This window comes from Garra rufa, chromosome 2, assembly GCF_049309525.1.
Source record: "Garra rufa chromosome 2, GarRuf1.0, whole genome shotgun sequence".
Classification (NCBI taxonomy): domain Eukaryota; kingdom Metazoa; phylum Chordata; class Actinopteri; order Cypriniformes; family Cyprinidae; genus Garra; species Garra rufa.
This window is the reverse complement of record NC_133362.1, coordinates 65,597,306-65,614,077: the sequence shown is the minus strand read 5'-3', so window position 1 is coordinate 65,614,077 and position 16,772 is coordinate 65,597,306.

Below are 16,772 nucleotides of genomic sequence, written 5' to 3'. Positions count from 1 at the left end.
CCATCTAAATTACACAAAAAGAGGAAATGGAAGATGCCTTCCAGTACACACATCAGGTTAATTAAGTTCAATTTAATAATAATTAGGCACGTCCCTTTCAGGTTTTTTTTGCCTTCGAGTCCAAGTCCGAGTCATTTGATTTTGATTATCTACCGATGCCGAGTCCTGATCCGATACTTCTATAATACATAAAAAAAGAATAAAGAAGAGCGAAGAAACAGATCCAGGATGTTCCTTATTTTTTATTTATTTCCACTTATTTTAACATTCAACAACTGTTAACAAACAGAGCACTTCTGTGAGGTAGCTTGAACAATCAAGTAATAAATTACATAAATTCTTCACTTCTGGACTTTAGTGCAACAGTAAATAATAAAAAAAGTCTAATACAAAAACAAATAGCACCTCAACTTAAAATACCCCGCAAGGCATGTAAACAAATAAAAAAATACGGTAGGTCTGCACTTGAGTTTCTGCTGATGTGGTACTCATGACCATCCCTGTGACTGCCTCTCTTGTAACATTTCATCAAAAAAAAGAAAAGGAGCAAATGAGAGGACCAATATGACCAAAAGCTTCTGGAGTTGGCCTGAACTCCACTTTCCTCACCACAGAGCCGGAAAATATGACCTAGTTTAGGCTGAGGACGAGTACCAGATCAAGGATCACATCAGAGACTTAATTTAATTTTAACCAAAATTTAGTTTATATTTTAATAAGCCACAGGCATTATAATATAAAAAAGCATCACAGGGACACTGATGGACTTATGGTGTGTTCACACCAGGCGCGACTTGCGCAAATAAATCACACTTTTCATACATATTTGGACGATTTCGATTCTCGATTTCAATTCTTGAAGTAGATTTGTAGTATTACTACAGCATTTCACCTCAGAGTTACAAATCAGGCACACAGCTGTATTCTTGTTCACTGTATCTTTATCTTGCTTGTGAAATGTGAAATGCTTCCATACCTCTGACTTTTTATGTGAAGGTGTGGTTGACATCGGGAACGCTCCTGAATCATTTAATGGGGGGCAGTCGTGGCCTAATGGTTAGAGAGTTGGACTTGTAATCCAAAGGTTAGAGAGTTGGACTTGCAATCCAAAGGTTGCAGGTTCGATTCTCAGGTCCGGCAGGGATTGTAGGTGGGGGGAGTGAATGTACAGCACTCTCTCCACCCTCAATACCACGGCTGAGCAAAGCACCCTCAATACCCTTGAGCAAAGCACCGATCCCCCAACTGCTCCCCGGGCGCCGCAGCAATGGCTGCCCACTGCTCCGGGTGTGTGTTCACTACTGTGTGTGTGCACTTGGATGGGTTACATGCAGAGCACAAATTCCTAGTATGGGTCACCATGCACCATGAGTCCTCACTTCCTTTCCTTTCCTTTCCTTTCCTAATATTCTGCCTGATTACAAGTAATTCATGACTGAGAACCTCCACAGTCTTCTCACTCTTCTGAACACAGTAATTACAGCACTTTAATGAAATGGCAATTAATTTTGTGCAGGTAACAGCTGTATTATAAAATTGAATTATAGTCTGTTTTTGCAATGTAGCAAGCTAATCAGAGCAAATGCACAAAAGGTATTAAGGGCCTTTTATCAAGCTTGTTGTTTAACTGTAAAAAAAAAAGTCACAAACACCATTATTAAAAATGTATATTACTAATATGGAATTGCAATCTGCATTTATAAATGCGGATTGCTAGACCATTGCCAGCAGCTTCCGTGTTGGTGTCTCTTTAGTCTGCAGAGATGTACCAGACATGGTGACTGCAATGTGGGACTGCTTAGTGGAGGAGTTCATGGTTGTGCCCTCCACAGATGAATGGAGGTCCATTGCAGATTGTTTTAAGGAGAGGTGGAACTACCCGCTCTGCTGAAGGCACCCCCCAACACTGGATCCGGGTTCCACAACTACAAGAGAACTTTTTTCTTGGTTCTCCTTACTATTGTGGATGCAAGGTATTGCTTCCAGGTGATTGATGTTGGGGCGTATGAACGGATGAGCAATGGTGGGACTCTGGCCAACTCTGCCTTTGGCCAGGCACTCTCCATCTGCCACCTGACCGTCTTCTCCCAGGAGCTCACCACTGAGGACCCCCAGCCCTACGTCTTCTTCTTCTGTGTCCTCTGGAAAAACCTCATGAGGCCATTCCCTGGGCGCACCCTTTAATTACTGTCTCTCCAGAGACCAGCTGGTGGTGGAGAACGCCTTCGGGATCCTTTCCTCATAGCGGAGGACGTATCACCTACTCAAAGAGGTTCAGCCTGATGTTATGGAGAGGTGTGTGAAGGCGACATGTGTCCTCCACAACTTTATGAGGAAAACTGCAGAGACACCTTTTCAATCATTTTTTGTTCAAGACTGTTAGTGTTCTTGTTTTCAAATGATAAATGGAGCCAGCCTCCAAAAGGAATCCCTGTCTCATTGCTGCACTCTCATTACACTACCACAACACTGGTCCAATCACAATTAACTACTTTTTACTATACTATTGTGAGTGTATCTGCAATAGGATATAATTAGTGTGCTTGTCAAATGTTTGACAAGTATTAATAGTCTTAAATACACAAACTATACAAAGAAAATTTACAACTATTTACATGCAGGAATAAAAAGGATGTTGCGAGGAAGAGGAAAGAGTGAGAATAATGAATTATATTTAATAATTCATTTGTGTATTTAAAATTTGACAAATTCTTTCATCTGAGGCGGCAATCTCTGCAGGGAAGGGACCAAACTTAAGAGGAAGAGCGTGGAGGTCCTGCTGGAGCAACATGACGGGTCTGGAGTGCTTCCAGGAGTTGCCACTCCACTGCTCCTTAGGCCTTCTCTTAGCTCTTCTTCTTGGTGGTGCTGTATCAAATGATAACACATTTTGTACAATGAGAAGGTGAAATAATCACAGGGAGGTCTATTACGTCTTTGCATCGACTTAACATGTAAATCACCCGTGCTTAACGGGTGCATTTGCATCTGGTGTGAACGCACCATTAAAGTTAGCTTTTTTTGTGTTAACTTATACTGCACAGAAGTCACATTGTTGTGGTTTTTAGATGGCTGTGAAATTTTCAGTCAAGACATCAGATATATATCAGAGTGGCAAGTAGACTAGGCTCTCTGTTAATATAAATGTTAATTACAGACTACAAATGAGTTCTCAGTTTGTAAACTGATATCTAATGTAAATATCAACCACAGACAACAAATGGTGGTGTTCACACCAACTTCTTCTAAGCATCCCAATTCCTTTTTTAAAAGCCTGGTCATCTCAAAAGCTTCCCCAAGGAGATTGATTTGACATGAATCACCATTAAAGGTCCCATAAAACTGGACTGGGAGGACGACACAGACCACTGCATCATGGTCATGGAGTGGCACATGCCCTGCATGGACTTGAAATTATTTTCATGAACACAAAGCATTTGCAGCTGGTGAGTTGTATTGCAACGGGACATCAAACTGGAGAACCTGCTGTTGAACCAGAAAACCCTAGAGGTCAAACTGATTGACTCTGGGTGCGTGAGTTCATTAGGTCTTTAGTGTTATGAGCTGCTTTATTAATTATCTCAGGCACTCATCCTGTATATAATAAGACATGTGAATGTATTAAATGTTAGTCATCTTCATTGCAGGTACAAGAGTGTACTGACCAGAAGTTAAAGTCAATTTCAGGCACAAAGCTAATGACAATGTGGTCACAAGAGATCCTCCTGTTCGTGATGGCATGTGGATATTATCCCACAGACGACTTGCTCAAAATCAATGAGAGTAACCTGATGGGATCTTCATCAAAGAACAAAAAATGCTTCAAAGAGAATAGGTTTGAAGTATAAGCTAATAATCAAAAGTCTCTTTCCACGTTTTGCACAGAGTGCTGTCAGATGATTTGTGCTTGTCTGCAGTCTGATCCTCAGCAGAGACACTTTCTGAATAAGATGCATCTCCATCACTAGTTTAAGTTGGTTTCGGTTGGTTTGATCGGCAGTCATTTAAAACTAGAACCACCACAGGGTAAAATTTGCCAATGGCTGCTTTCCAAATGTACATTATAGATTTCCAATAAAATGTCTAAGTCTCTCAGTTATTGACTAAAATTGTGTTATGAACAATCCTGTTGTTAAAAAAGTAATTAAATAAGCTTGCTGGGATGTCAAATGTGTTTTCGTTGGTTTGGAGGATTTTGAGTGGCATATAAATTCAACAATGCAAATGACAAACACTATGGAAAATCCCATATGAAGGTGTTTTTCTAGTACACCAAGTCAATTTAAGAGCAGCAAGCAAAACTTTTTGCTTATAGAGCAACTATAAAGCTATTCAGTCAAGAGCAAGATTTTGACACATCTGATTCTTTGCCAACAGTTTACGTTACCTTAAGACAAAACTGACTGTTTTTATGTGAATATACTTCCCAGTACAGACAAGGTTGTTCTTTTTCTCAAGTTTATTGCAGTTAATGAAGCTTTAACATCAATCAGCTTGCACTCTCTATCTTCTGATTCACGGATGTTTCTTTTTTGCGGCTATATTTACACACTACAGCAATATGTCATACATATTAAACAGGCCTTCCCCATTTTTTTATCAACTATAAATTTAAAAAGTTCATTTTTGGCATGATTGTTTACAATATTGCCAAAACATACATAAAACAAGCAACGACTAGAAGAAATACACTGCACCAGTAATAAATAAAAGTTATGTGCTAATTAATAAAAATCTGCTATAAAATAAATAAATTCTTAAAAAAAAAAAAAACTAAAAATAGTAATAAATGTGTGAACATGTATAATCATCATCCTTAATTGTATCAAACGAGGCAGTAGTTGGTTTCTGGTGATGTGGTTTATGAAATTTTGCCGCAATTGATTGGTCACCGTTTCCCCCCAGTAATAGTTCAGTTTATTCATCCCTTAGGAAATTTGGTTTCACAGATGTCACACAAGGAAAGTAAAATAAACTGTGAGTGCCAAAGTTTTAATCCCCAACCCCCTTATATTTACTTCTGTCACGTATCTGGTCTATCCTGTCATCATGAACTCTTGCACCACACTTCATGGACTTCATTCCCCACAAGCCACTGCACTAATCACTGCATTCACCTGCTCTCACTTTACTGATTACCGCTCACAGCTGCACCTCATCACACTGACTGCATTTAAGCTTCTCACACACACAGCCACTCTGCGAAGTCTTATTGTTCCTTCTGGTCATTATTTCCGAGCGTTTATTCCCGTGTTTGATTTCCTGTGTTTTTGATTCCTGGACTCCTTCCCGTGTTTTGATACTTGCTGCCAGCCCCTACCTTTCTGCCTGTTTTGACCACGATTTCTGCCTGCCCCTTTGTGTTTGTTTTGTATCAAATAAATGCTGCAAATGGATCCGCACGTCTCTGACCCCTCCTTGTGACAGAAGACTTCGCCGCTACAAGGATCCAGCAGCGAGTGTGGTGTCATCCGGTTCCAGCATGGATTCAGCTGTACAGATCATGCGTCTCAAGCAGGGAGAGCGGTCTATTGAGGATTACGTTATGGACTTTGTGGAATTAGTTAAGCAGACTTCTATGGATAATCTGTGTCTGATGATATTTTTTCATGGAGGACTTTCTGAACCACTCCGCTCCTCAATGCCACTTTATGAACCTCATTGGGCTTTAGAACACTACTTGGACATTGCACTTCAAATGACTGGCTCACCTTTAACTGTGGGTGATCTAGAAGAGCAACCGCCCAAGTCTGTAAGCAAGATGGCCTCCCTTTTTGAGTCTTTTCACAAGATGACCTCCCTTCTAGAGTCTGTTCGCAAAATGGCTGCCCTTCCAGAGTCTGCTCTCAAGATGGTCACCCTTCCAGAGCCATTGCACAAGATGGCTGCCCTCCCAGAGCCTCTGCTTGTTCAGCCCGGCCTTCCAGAGCCTCTGCTGGTTCCGCCCAGCCTTCCAGAGCCTCCGCTGGTTCCGCCCAGCCTTCCAGAGCCTCCGCTGGTTCCGCCCAGCCTTTTAGAATCTCTGCTGGTCCCGCCCGGCCTTCCAGAGTCTCCGCTGGTTCCACCCGGCCTTCCAGAGTCTCCGCTGGTTTAGCTTGGCCTTCCAGAGTCTCCGCTGGTCCTGCCCGGCCTTCCAGAGCCTCCGCTGGTTCCGCCCGGCCTTCCAGAGCCTCCGCTGGTTCCGCCCGGCCTTCCAGAGTCTCCGCTGGTTCCGCCCGGCCTTCCAGAGTCTCCGCTGGTCCTGCCCGGCCTTCCAGAGCTTCCGCTGGTTCCGCCCAGCCTTCCAGAGCCTCCGCTGGTTCCATCCAGTCGTCCTGAGATTCCTGTCTGCCCGGTTCTGGTCACGGAGCTCATGCATGGACTGTTCCCACCCACCCTCCCTGCTGCTCCAGTCCCGCCACCTCTGTCTCCTGACAGTCCCTCTGCTCACCCACATCCCACATTCGGTGCAGAGGACTTGCTGTGGGACTGCCAGTCTCCATCGGTGTCCAGACTGAAGGATCCCTCACCATCACCTCCAGTCTCAGAGTCCTGGACTCCACCTCGGCCCTCCGGCTCCATCCCGGCTCTGTGCTCCCTCGTCTCCGTTGTCGGCCGTCGGCCCACCAGCTCCTCCGGGCTCCATCGTCTCTCCGGCTCCGCCCCAGTCAGTCGTCGCCCCACCTTCGCCTCTGGACTCTACTCCTCCGGCTGCGCCTCGTCACTCCGTCCTGCCGGCTCTGTGGACCTCCTCCCTCCCGTGGGCACAGCTTCGATCCTCTGTCACTCCGGCTCCGCTGCGTACCTCCGGACCTCCATCTCCGCCGGGGTCGCCAGAGCCTTGGGTTCCGCCTTGGTCCTCCGGATCCTCTGTGTCGCCCAGGACCATCGACTCTCCAGTTTCGCCTCGGGCTCCACCGGCTCCACCTCCGTCGGTCGGCCCCAGGCAGGAGCCAACCCTTCCTCCACCATGGCTTCTCCCTCCGTTGGCTCCGCCTCAGTTCGTGGTTCCAGTACCCCTACATGGACCTGGCCCTCCATCCCTCCCCCTGTTCCGCCTCCGCTCCACCACCCTCCAGGTTGTATTAGGTGGTTAGAGCGTCTGGAAGCCGCTCCTTGGGGAGGGGCTCTGTCACGTATCTGGTCTATCCTGTCATCATGAACTCTTGCACCACACTTCATGGACTTCATTCCCCACAAGCCATTGCACTAATCACTGCATTCACCTGCTCTCACTTTACTGATTACCGCTCACAGCTGCACCTCATCACACTGACTGCATTTAAGCTTCTCACACACACAGCCACTCTGCAAAGTCTTATTGTTCCTTCTGGTCATTATTTCGGAGCGTTTATTCCCGTGTTTGATTTCCTGTGTTTTTGATTCCTGGACTCCTTCCCGTGTTTTGATTCTTGCTGCCAGCCCCGACCTTTCTGCCTGTTTTGACCACGATTTCTGCCTGCCCCTTTGTGTTTGTTTTGTATCAAATAAATGCTGCAAATGGATCCGCACGTCTCTGACCCTCCTTGTGACAACTACATATAGAAGGATAAAGTTTTATTTATTTTTTTCATTTTACAATTATTGACAGTTAGAATTTCTTGTCTATCATAGTAATTACCATAAAGGTGTGAAAGTCACTTGCTTATTTGGTGGGATAAAGTATCAGACTGATAGTGACTATTAGCGAGTGACAAACAGTATCGTCGTAGAATTGATCTGTTTACGAACAAATAAAGCAACTTAAATGGAGTGAGTACATGAACCTGTGCACTAGTCATACACCACCATTATGACGGAAAAACATCCTCATTAGCTTGATGAGATGCCTCTGTCTCTGATGCTCGGGTCGGGTATCCATCCTCTAGTCAAAACCCCTCTAAAACCAGTCTGCTGACCAGCTAAGACCAGCCAAACAGCCTAGGCTGTTTTTAGCTGTTTTTTACAGCATGGAGAGCCGGAAAATATGACCTGGTTCAGGCTAAGGATGAGTACCAGATCGTGGTGGGATCATATCAGAGACTGAGATTTCATTTTAACCACAATTGTTTAGATTTTAATAAGCCAAATTCACAGGCATAATAAAAATCATCCACAATCTGGGTGGAGGTGGTTTCGGCTTTGTGTATGAAGGGAAAAGCTGCACAGAGACACTCATGGACTTAAAGTTTGCTTTTTTTAATTTACATTGCACAGAATTCAGATTGTTGTTGTTTTTTAGTTGGCTGATAAATTTTCAGTGAAGACATAAGATATATCAGAGTGGCGAGTAGACTAGGCTCTCTGTTACCGCTTCTCCTGTTTTCAATTTATGACATTTAATATAAATTTTAATTACAGACTACAAATGAGTTCTAAGTTGGTAAACTGTTTGATTTGTCGACCAAGTCAATAATTGGAAAAACCGCCTTCTCCTAAGCATCATATTTCCTTTCGTTTAACCTGGTCATCCCAAAAGCCTCCCCATGGAGATTGGCCTGACATTCCCAACAATATTGAAGTCATTTCCACTGATGAGGAACAGCTGGAGCAGAACATCCTGGATGAGGGTAAGAATAATAAATCTATGAGAAATGTAGTTCTCTTACGAGAGGTCTCTCCTACTGCGTAGCTTACGCTAGGGGAAAATCCTTTCCGCGAGAGATATTGAAGCCAAAAAATTATCCTTAATTTTGTATTAATGTAAAACGCGTTGCCGCGGTGAGCAGACATAGGCGAGGCGTATTGCGTGCCTATTGGCTGCTCCGCAGCAACTGCAGCACCTATCGAGCGAGGCTTGGCGCGATGCCAGCTCCAATGAGTGCATTTCGCGCATGATACGTCATCTCCCGCCGAAAGTGGCGTGATCCCAGCCTATAAATATTGCTCGCAGGTAGCTACACTCTGATTTTTTCATCCTTCACGCGACGCCTTCGCATCGCTGGAGCTGGAGAAGAAGCCGCCGTCGATTGGAAGCTCATCAGCGGGACGAGTCTGAAGCTGCTGGCTACGCCGCCTTCCTGCCTTCCTGCTGCGCTTTCCGGCGCTCATATCCTTTACTTGCTATCCTTACTAAAATAGCAGCGTCTTTTTAAAGAAGCCGGCTTGCGACTCATGCGGAGTTGCACTCAGTGACGGGGACCGCCACGCCGTGTGCGTTTCCTGCCTGGGAGAAGACCACGCTGTGATGGCGCTCGCCGAGGGAGGATGCCCTCAGTGCGAGTCTCTGGCCATGGCGACTCTGAGGACTCGCCTGGCCTTCTTTTCACAGCCTGCTCCGAAGCCTGCTGCGGCGCCGCGCCGTAAAAAGCGCCGTGCCCAGAGGCTGCCGGAATCATCCTCCAGCCGTCAAAGCTCGCCAGCGCGCCTGCTAGCTTCACCTATCTTCACCTTCTCGGGGGCCGGATTTGGAGCAGCCGCTGTTAGCCGCTGCCCCCGCCGAAGGCGCCGTTGAGGGGTGTGGAATGGAGGAGGACTCCTGTTCGCTGGCAGCGTCAGGCAGTGAGGATTGGGCGAACTCTGTGGACGTCGCCCCCCCTGCTCACGCCCCACCCAGCGCGAGAGCCTCGATAGAGTCAGAGCTCGTGAGGATTTTAACTCAAGCCACGGCGAGCCTGGGCTTGGAGTGGTCCTCACCGGAGCAGCCTGCTCACAACCAGCTAGACGGCCGGTTCCTGCCGAAAGGAGAGCGGACGTCGCAAGCAAAGCCCGTCCCTTTCCTTCCCGAACTCCACCAGGAGTTTGCAAAGTCTTGGGGCGCCCCCTACTCAGCGAGAGTGCGCCCATCCTCCTCCCCGGCGTTCTCTGTGGTTGACGGCGCCGAGAGTAGAGGATACCTGGCTATTCCTCCTGTGGAAGAGGCAATAGCGGCCCACTTATGCCCACCCTCTGCTGGACGGCGTGCTAAGCCGGCGCTTCCGTCAAAAGCCTGCAGACAAACATCGAGTCTGCTCCACCGAGCCTTCGCCGCGGCGGGACAGGCCGCCTCAGCGCTGCACACGATGGCCACGCTGCAGATCTTCCAGGCAGACCTTCGCGCCACGGACCTCGCTCTCCGTGCCACCAAATCGGCAGCTCAGGCTATCGGACGCAACATGGCGGCGCTGACGGTGACAGAAAGGCACTTGTGGCTCACGCTCTCAGAGATGGCGGAGTCCGAGCGCACAGCCTTTCTCAACGCGCCGTTTTCGACGACGGGTCTGTTCGGCGCTTCCCTGAAGGACTTCACTGAGAGGTTTGCTGAGGTTCAGAAGACTTCTCAGGCGATGAAGCACTTCCTACCTAAGCGGTCTAGCTCCGCCGGTCGCCCAAAGCCGCCAGCGCAGAGCTCTAGACCCCAGCATCAGCCTGCTGCAGCCGTCTCTCAACGCCACCAGACGCAGGGAGCGAGACCTCGTTCAAGCTCTGCAGGTCGCCGCCACGGAGAGCGTGCTCAAGGTTGAGCTGAAACCTAATCCTCCGAAACAGGCCTAGCACAGCTAGGAAAACGCCAGTGCGCGAGTCCCGCGGCTGCCAGACTCCCACCAAAAGTATTCGCTCACTCAGCTCCAGGAAATGTGGCTGTTCCAGCATTATCTGCAGTCATCAGGCCGGCGCTGCAGCCCGCCTGTCTGCACTCAACAGCCGTTCTCACGGCTACCCAAATAAATCCTCAAAAGAGTGTAATTTCGGGTATTCGGCCACGGCCGAAAGTGTTTTGTGTGTAGCACGCATGTCCACTACCCAGTTGCCATCACTACACATAAGCACATCTTGTCATACAAGCCCCACGCTCATAAAGTCGACCCAAATCGACTGCGCTTCGCATGTGGTATATGTGCCCACCCCAGAGTGGCCACACATATTACATCAGGCAGGTCTTACGGTTTCTGTAAAAATGAAACCGGACGACGCCCCGTCTACGCGGCTAAAAGCTGCATCGAGTGTGTTAAATGTGCCCGTTACCACGCAACCACATATACACACAGAGATAGCAGTCCCCGCGGTGAGCGTACCCCGAGCCTTGCATGTCACAGACACCGAAGCGGCTCCGTTAGTAACAGATCGGAGCGCGCTTCGCACCCACCCCCTCGCATTACATGCAGATGCATGGGAAAAACTCCCAGGGGTCTCAAAATGGGTGCTGGACATTATAAAGAGAGGCTATTCGCTCCAGTTTCGACGACGCCCTCGCCGTTACAAGGCGCGCGTTGAGACCACGATAAAGGCAGATGCAGCACACCTGCTACGAGCCGAAGTGACCACATTATTGAGCAAAGGTGTTATAGAACCCCTGTCTCAAGGTCAGAGCGAAGGAGGGCTGTACAGCAAATACTTTCTGATACCGAAAAAATGTGGAGGAGTCAGGCCCATACTAGATCTAAGGCAACTGAACAAAGCGCTAGTGAAGCGAAAGTTCAGAATGCTCACAACCAGGAAAATCCTCACACAAGTGTGCCAAGGAGACTGGTTTGTGTCAGTGGATCTGAAAGACGCGTATTTTCAAATACAGATAGCGTCGCGTCACAGGCGATTTTTGATCGATTTTTTTGTCACTCTAGAGAGACCCCCGAGGGTGAAAGTAGTGTCCACGGACGCGTCCACCTCGGGGTTGGGGGGCGCTGCTAGAGGGCAGACTGTCGTTCGGCCTATGGTCAGAACGAGAGAAGTCACTGCACATCAACTGCCTCGAAACGATAGCAGTGGAGAATGCGCTGACATATTTTCTTCCCCTATTGAAGGGAAGTCATGTATTAGTCTGCTCCGACAACACATCGGTAGTGGCTTACATAAATTGCCAGGGCGGGCTCAGGTCCAGAAACCTACATGCACTTGCAGAACGCCTTCTGGTATCTGAAATGCACTCATTGGAGCTGGCATCGCGCCAAGCCTCGCTCGATAGGTGCTGCAGTTGCTGCGGAGCAGCCAATAGGCACGCAATACGCCTCGCCTATGTCTGCTCACCGCGGCAACGCGTTTTACATTAATACAAAATTAAGGATAATTTTTTGGCTTCAATATCTCTCGCGGAAAGGATTTTCCCCTAGCGTAAGCTACGCAGTACTCGTTCCCTCTCTGAGAGAACCGAGGTTACGTTAGTAACCGAGTACGTTTTAAACTATACTTTAATAATTGTTTATCCTTTAATAAACCAAATTCATGTTATAAAATCATCCACAAACTGGGTTAAGGAGGATTTGGCTTTGTGTATGAAGGGAAAAACTGCACAGGGTCAATGATGGACTTGACTCTATAATGTGCACATGATAATTGTTAAGGTTATTTAGGTGGCTGAGAAATTTTCAATGAAGACATCAAAAAGATCAAAAAGACATCAAAAAGCATCCTAATTCCTTAAAAAAAAAAAAAAACCTGGTCATCTCAAAAGCTTCCCCTTAGAGATTGGCCTGACAATTATCAACAATAAAGGTCCCATAAAATTACTGGACTGGGAGGACGACACAGACCACTGCATCATGGTCATGGAGTGGCACATGCCCTGTATGGACTTGAAATTAATTTCATGAACACAAAGCATTTGCAGCCAGTGAGGTGTCTTCCAAAGGGACATCAAACTGGAGAACCTGCTGGTGAACCAGAACACCCTAGAGGTCAAACTGATTGACTCTGGGTGCGGTGAGTTATTTAAGTCAGAATGCCATTATAATTTGTGAATAAATTTTATCATGTGTATATATTTTTTACTATAATTTTGTAGATGCTCATATTTTCTCTTCGTCTGTCTTAACAGGCTTTCATAAAATTTAAAGGATTTGTCGACAACACCATTTGTCTCTCAATACAATTTTTACTGATTATGTGTATAGCAGTTTTTTTTTCATCATGCAGCAAATGTTTTAAAAATAGCTTTAAAAGCTTTACAAATTAGTTTTTAAAACTTGTTAAAAATAGCTTTTAAGGAACCTTTAACTAACTTTTATGGGTAGTTTAAATGTAAAACATTGTCATGAATTTGTTGTAAATTACAAAATTCATTGTCTTTCAAATTACATTCATTCAACTTCTATTTAAGTTCTAATACAGTTTATTGTTTTGGTGAATGTCTGTTTCTGAGAACATAAAAAGCATGGGTATTCAACCGGGCATCCGTGGTGGTATTTCAAGGGATCCACTAATTAATGTTGGATCATTAATCATTTTTAATAAACATAAATGGTAACACTTTACAATAAGGTTCTTTAGTCAACATTAATTAACATGAACTAATAATGAACTGCACTTACACATGCTGGTCAAGGACCAGCATAAACCAGCATCAAAACCTACCTAACCACCATATGCTATTTTTTTCAACTGGGGTTTTATTCCTTTTTAGAATACAAAATAATGTTTGGGGAAATAAATCTGTTTTAAACCCTCTTTTTCCTCCACACATTGTGACAAAACACTAAGTTCAGATAAACACACAATTAGCTGCATATTACATCGATAACAGTTCCACTAAACATTTGGGGGAAATATGATTTTTAACTTTACATCTATTACACACTAATTTAACTGTATTTCCTTCAATACGATCACATTCTGACTGGTATTTTTTCAATTAATACTAAATTAGATATACAGTGGTCAACATTTTAAGTGGATCAACACCTTTCATCAAAGTTGTCCTAAAAATAAAACAATACCCGTTCTTGTTTTTGGATAACTTTTTTGATCCACTTCAAATGTTGACTACTGTATACATGCAGAATTGACTCACCAGAATGCCTTGGAAAACAAAGAACCACAGAAAGAATGAGTAAAGTATTTGCTTCAACTTCGGCAACTCTGGCTTGAATACTGCGGAGCATAGTCTCTCATCACAGTAACTCGTGCACGCGCTACCACACCCTCTTAAAGGGGAAATACCTAATTAACCCTTGTGCGTTCAAACAAAAAAAAGTTACACAAAAATGCCAATGTCCAAAACTGTCATAAAAATATGATTTATTCATATTTGTTTCACTTTCACTGATGTAGATTTTTTAACCAGCATCTGTTCTATCCATAAATATCAAACATTCATTACTTTTCACAATTGTAACCCTTTAAATGCTGGTTTGTTTACATAATGCCACATGTATTTTTTTTTATGAAAAAATGAAAAATAGTAGTTATTTTCCATATAGGCTACTAAATGCTAAGCAGAATTGTTTTTCTTTGCTTATTAGCTTCTTGGGTGTGTCAGTGAAGAACAACAACATTAATTTTGAGGCATTTATATTTTTTATGTAGTGTCAGATTAAAAAAAAAAAAAAACTAACTAACACTTAGGTCCAAATGGACAAAAATGTCCATGTCAAAAAATTGTCATAGAAATGTTATATTGTAATATTTTTACCCACTTTCACTGACTGTTTTTTTTTTTTTCTCAGCATCTCTTCTATTCATAATTACCAAACATTCATTCATTTTCAGAATTTTAATGCTTTAAAAGCTGGTTTCTCAACATAATGCTGACTGTCAGTGGGCAACACCAGCTCCAGAGCTTCCTCTGCTGAGTAACGTCTCTTCATCTTGCAAGCAATGACATGACCAAGCCCTCAAGCACCAAATATGTATAGGTTCGGCTGTGCGAACACTCAAACTTTGTATAAAATCTACCAGACTAAACAATCAGCATTTTCTTGTGGTGAAAACTAAAACAATGTGTTTAGGGGCTTCTGAACTTCTACATCAAATTCAAGCTCACCTTTTATCGCTGTACAAAAACAAAAACAACTTAAAAAGTGCAATCAAGGATTAAAATATGTGTTTGGGTGAAGAAGAAAAATCAAAGCTCATTAAACTTCTTTGACCTTATTTTTCACATGACCCTATGACCCTGCCAAGGTTGAGACTCATATACATGGAGTGGGATTTTTGATTGCCAGTACAATATCATTTCTTTCAAACTAATTACACACAATACATTTTCAGTAAACACATGCAAACCACACTCTGACATCCTTACCAACATACCCACACAATTATAGCTGCATTCTTTTTCCAATTGACTATATAATAGACTATAATATGCATATGCAGAAAACACAAGTAAAGCAAGTATTTCTTTTATCTGGCAAATTGGAAAAAATGGCACTATCTAGTAAAAAATTTTTTAAAAATTTGAAATGTGAAGCCTTCCCAGTAGAATAAATGCCTACTAGCAAACATTGCATAATTTTATAATCAAATATTTCAATGTGGACATTTTGGTCCTGAGTATGAGTATTTTTTGTACGGAGGGTAAACTTTTTTTTTTTTTTTTTTTTTTTAAAGGAAATAAGGGTGAAATATAAAAATTTCAATAAAAATAAACACCTGGGCCAAAATTTATAAAGTCGGCATTAACACAGGCACACTTCTAACAAAAAACAAAACTGAAATGGAGAAAAATGTCCATAAGATTGCACTAGAACCGCCACAGGGTAAAATTGACTGTTTTTCAAATGCACAGTATAGATTTTCAATAAAATGTCAAAGTCTCCAAGTCACTGACTTACTAAAATCGTATTATGTACAATTCTCAGTTGCAGTTAATTAAGTAAAACTATGTACTTGAATTTGTCGTTGTATCATAAATTCTATACAGTGTGTGGTGAATTATTGATTATTACAGTCTATTTAGGGTATTTTAGCCATTTAAATAACATGGGTTGTATTAAAAAAAATTCTGGAACTGAGCAGACTGTTTGCATTTGCCACAATCAAAAGTATTTTTACACTGTCTAAACCACTCTCTATCCCATTTATAGTGTTACACCATGTCAACACAAATTCCTGACAGTAATCTGCTGCCGCGTTCTATTTATGACGTGCTCACACAAAGTTTAAATGATTTGCAACGGTCACTTTGTCGCATCTAGTGTAGACACGGTGTTAGAAATACCCCAACTCTCTGAACAAGTGACTGATTTCAGCTGTGCAGCTTCAGTATCTATTTATAGTGGAGGGGGCAGGACACTTCGTATTAGAGAGGATTTGATTGGACAGAAAATCCGATGAGAAGTTTAGGTGCAGATCTATTGGTGGAAGACTGTAAGATTTAAATGCTTATATCGTCTAAATGAATTTTATCATTGTTTTTGGAGCACACTAGCTTACACATAAACTTAAGGCTTACATATTTATACTAAAAGCCAAAAAACTTCCATTTTGAATTCATGGGTACTCATTTGTTGTATGGCAGTAAATATATCCAATACAAAAGAACAGATCTGTTTGGTTAGTGACATTTTTTCAAATATCTTCTTTTGTGTTCAGCAGAACAAAGACATTTCTACAGGTTTGATGCAAATTGAGAATTGAAAATTATGACCAAATATTTATTTTGGGGTTAAGACCAATTTATCCCATAAAGCTATAAAAAAAGCATACATTATCTGGTGAATTTTAAAATAATCAACAAACATAATCAAACAGGACATTTATATACAATATATTAAAACTCATTATTTTGTTTACAATAAATCATATCGACAATTCTTTCTTTTTCCATAGATGGCAAATTGTACTATATTCAGTACAAAAACACAAAAAAGGAAATAAAACGAAGGTGGACTGTGGAAATGATGAGGCAAACCTCACATTCAAGGACTTTAACAGCAGCAGCATCGGAGCACACTCTGGACAAAATAAAACCTATGCAATCTCACAAAGATTTTACATCAACCAATGGGTACTAAGTTACACATCTGTTGATTGTGTAGAAAATGTTTATATAACTATGATAACAAATGAAAATATAGAAACACGGCAAACCATTGACAGGAAAAAAGGAAACAGAAAACAAGAGGAAAAAACCATAACTTGTATGTTTTTTTTTACTCTAGGTTAAACAGCCATTTGAG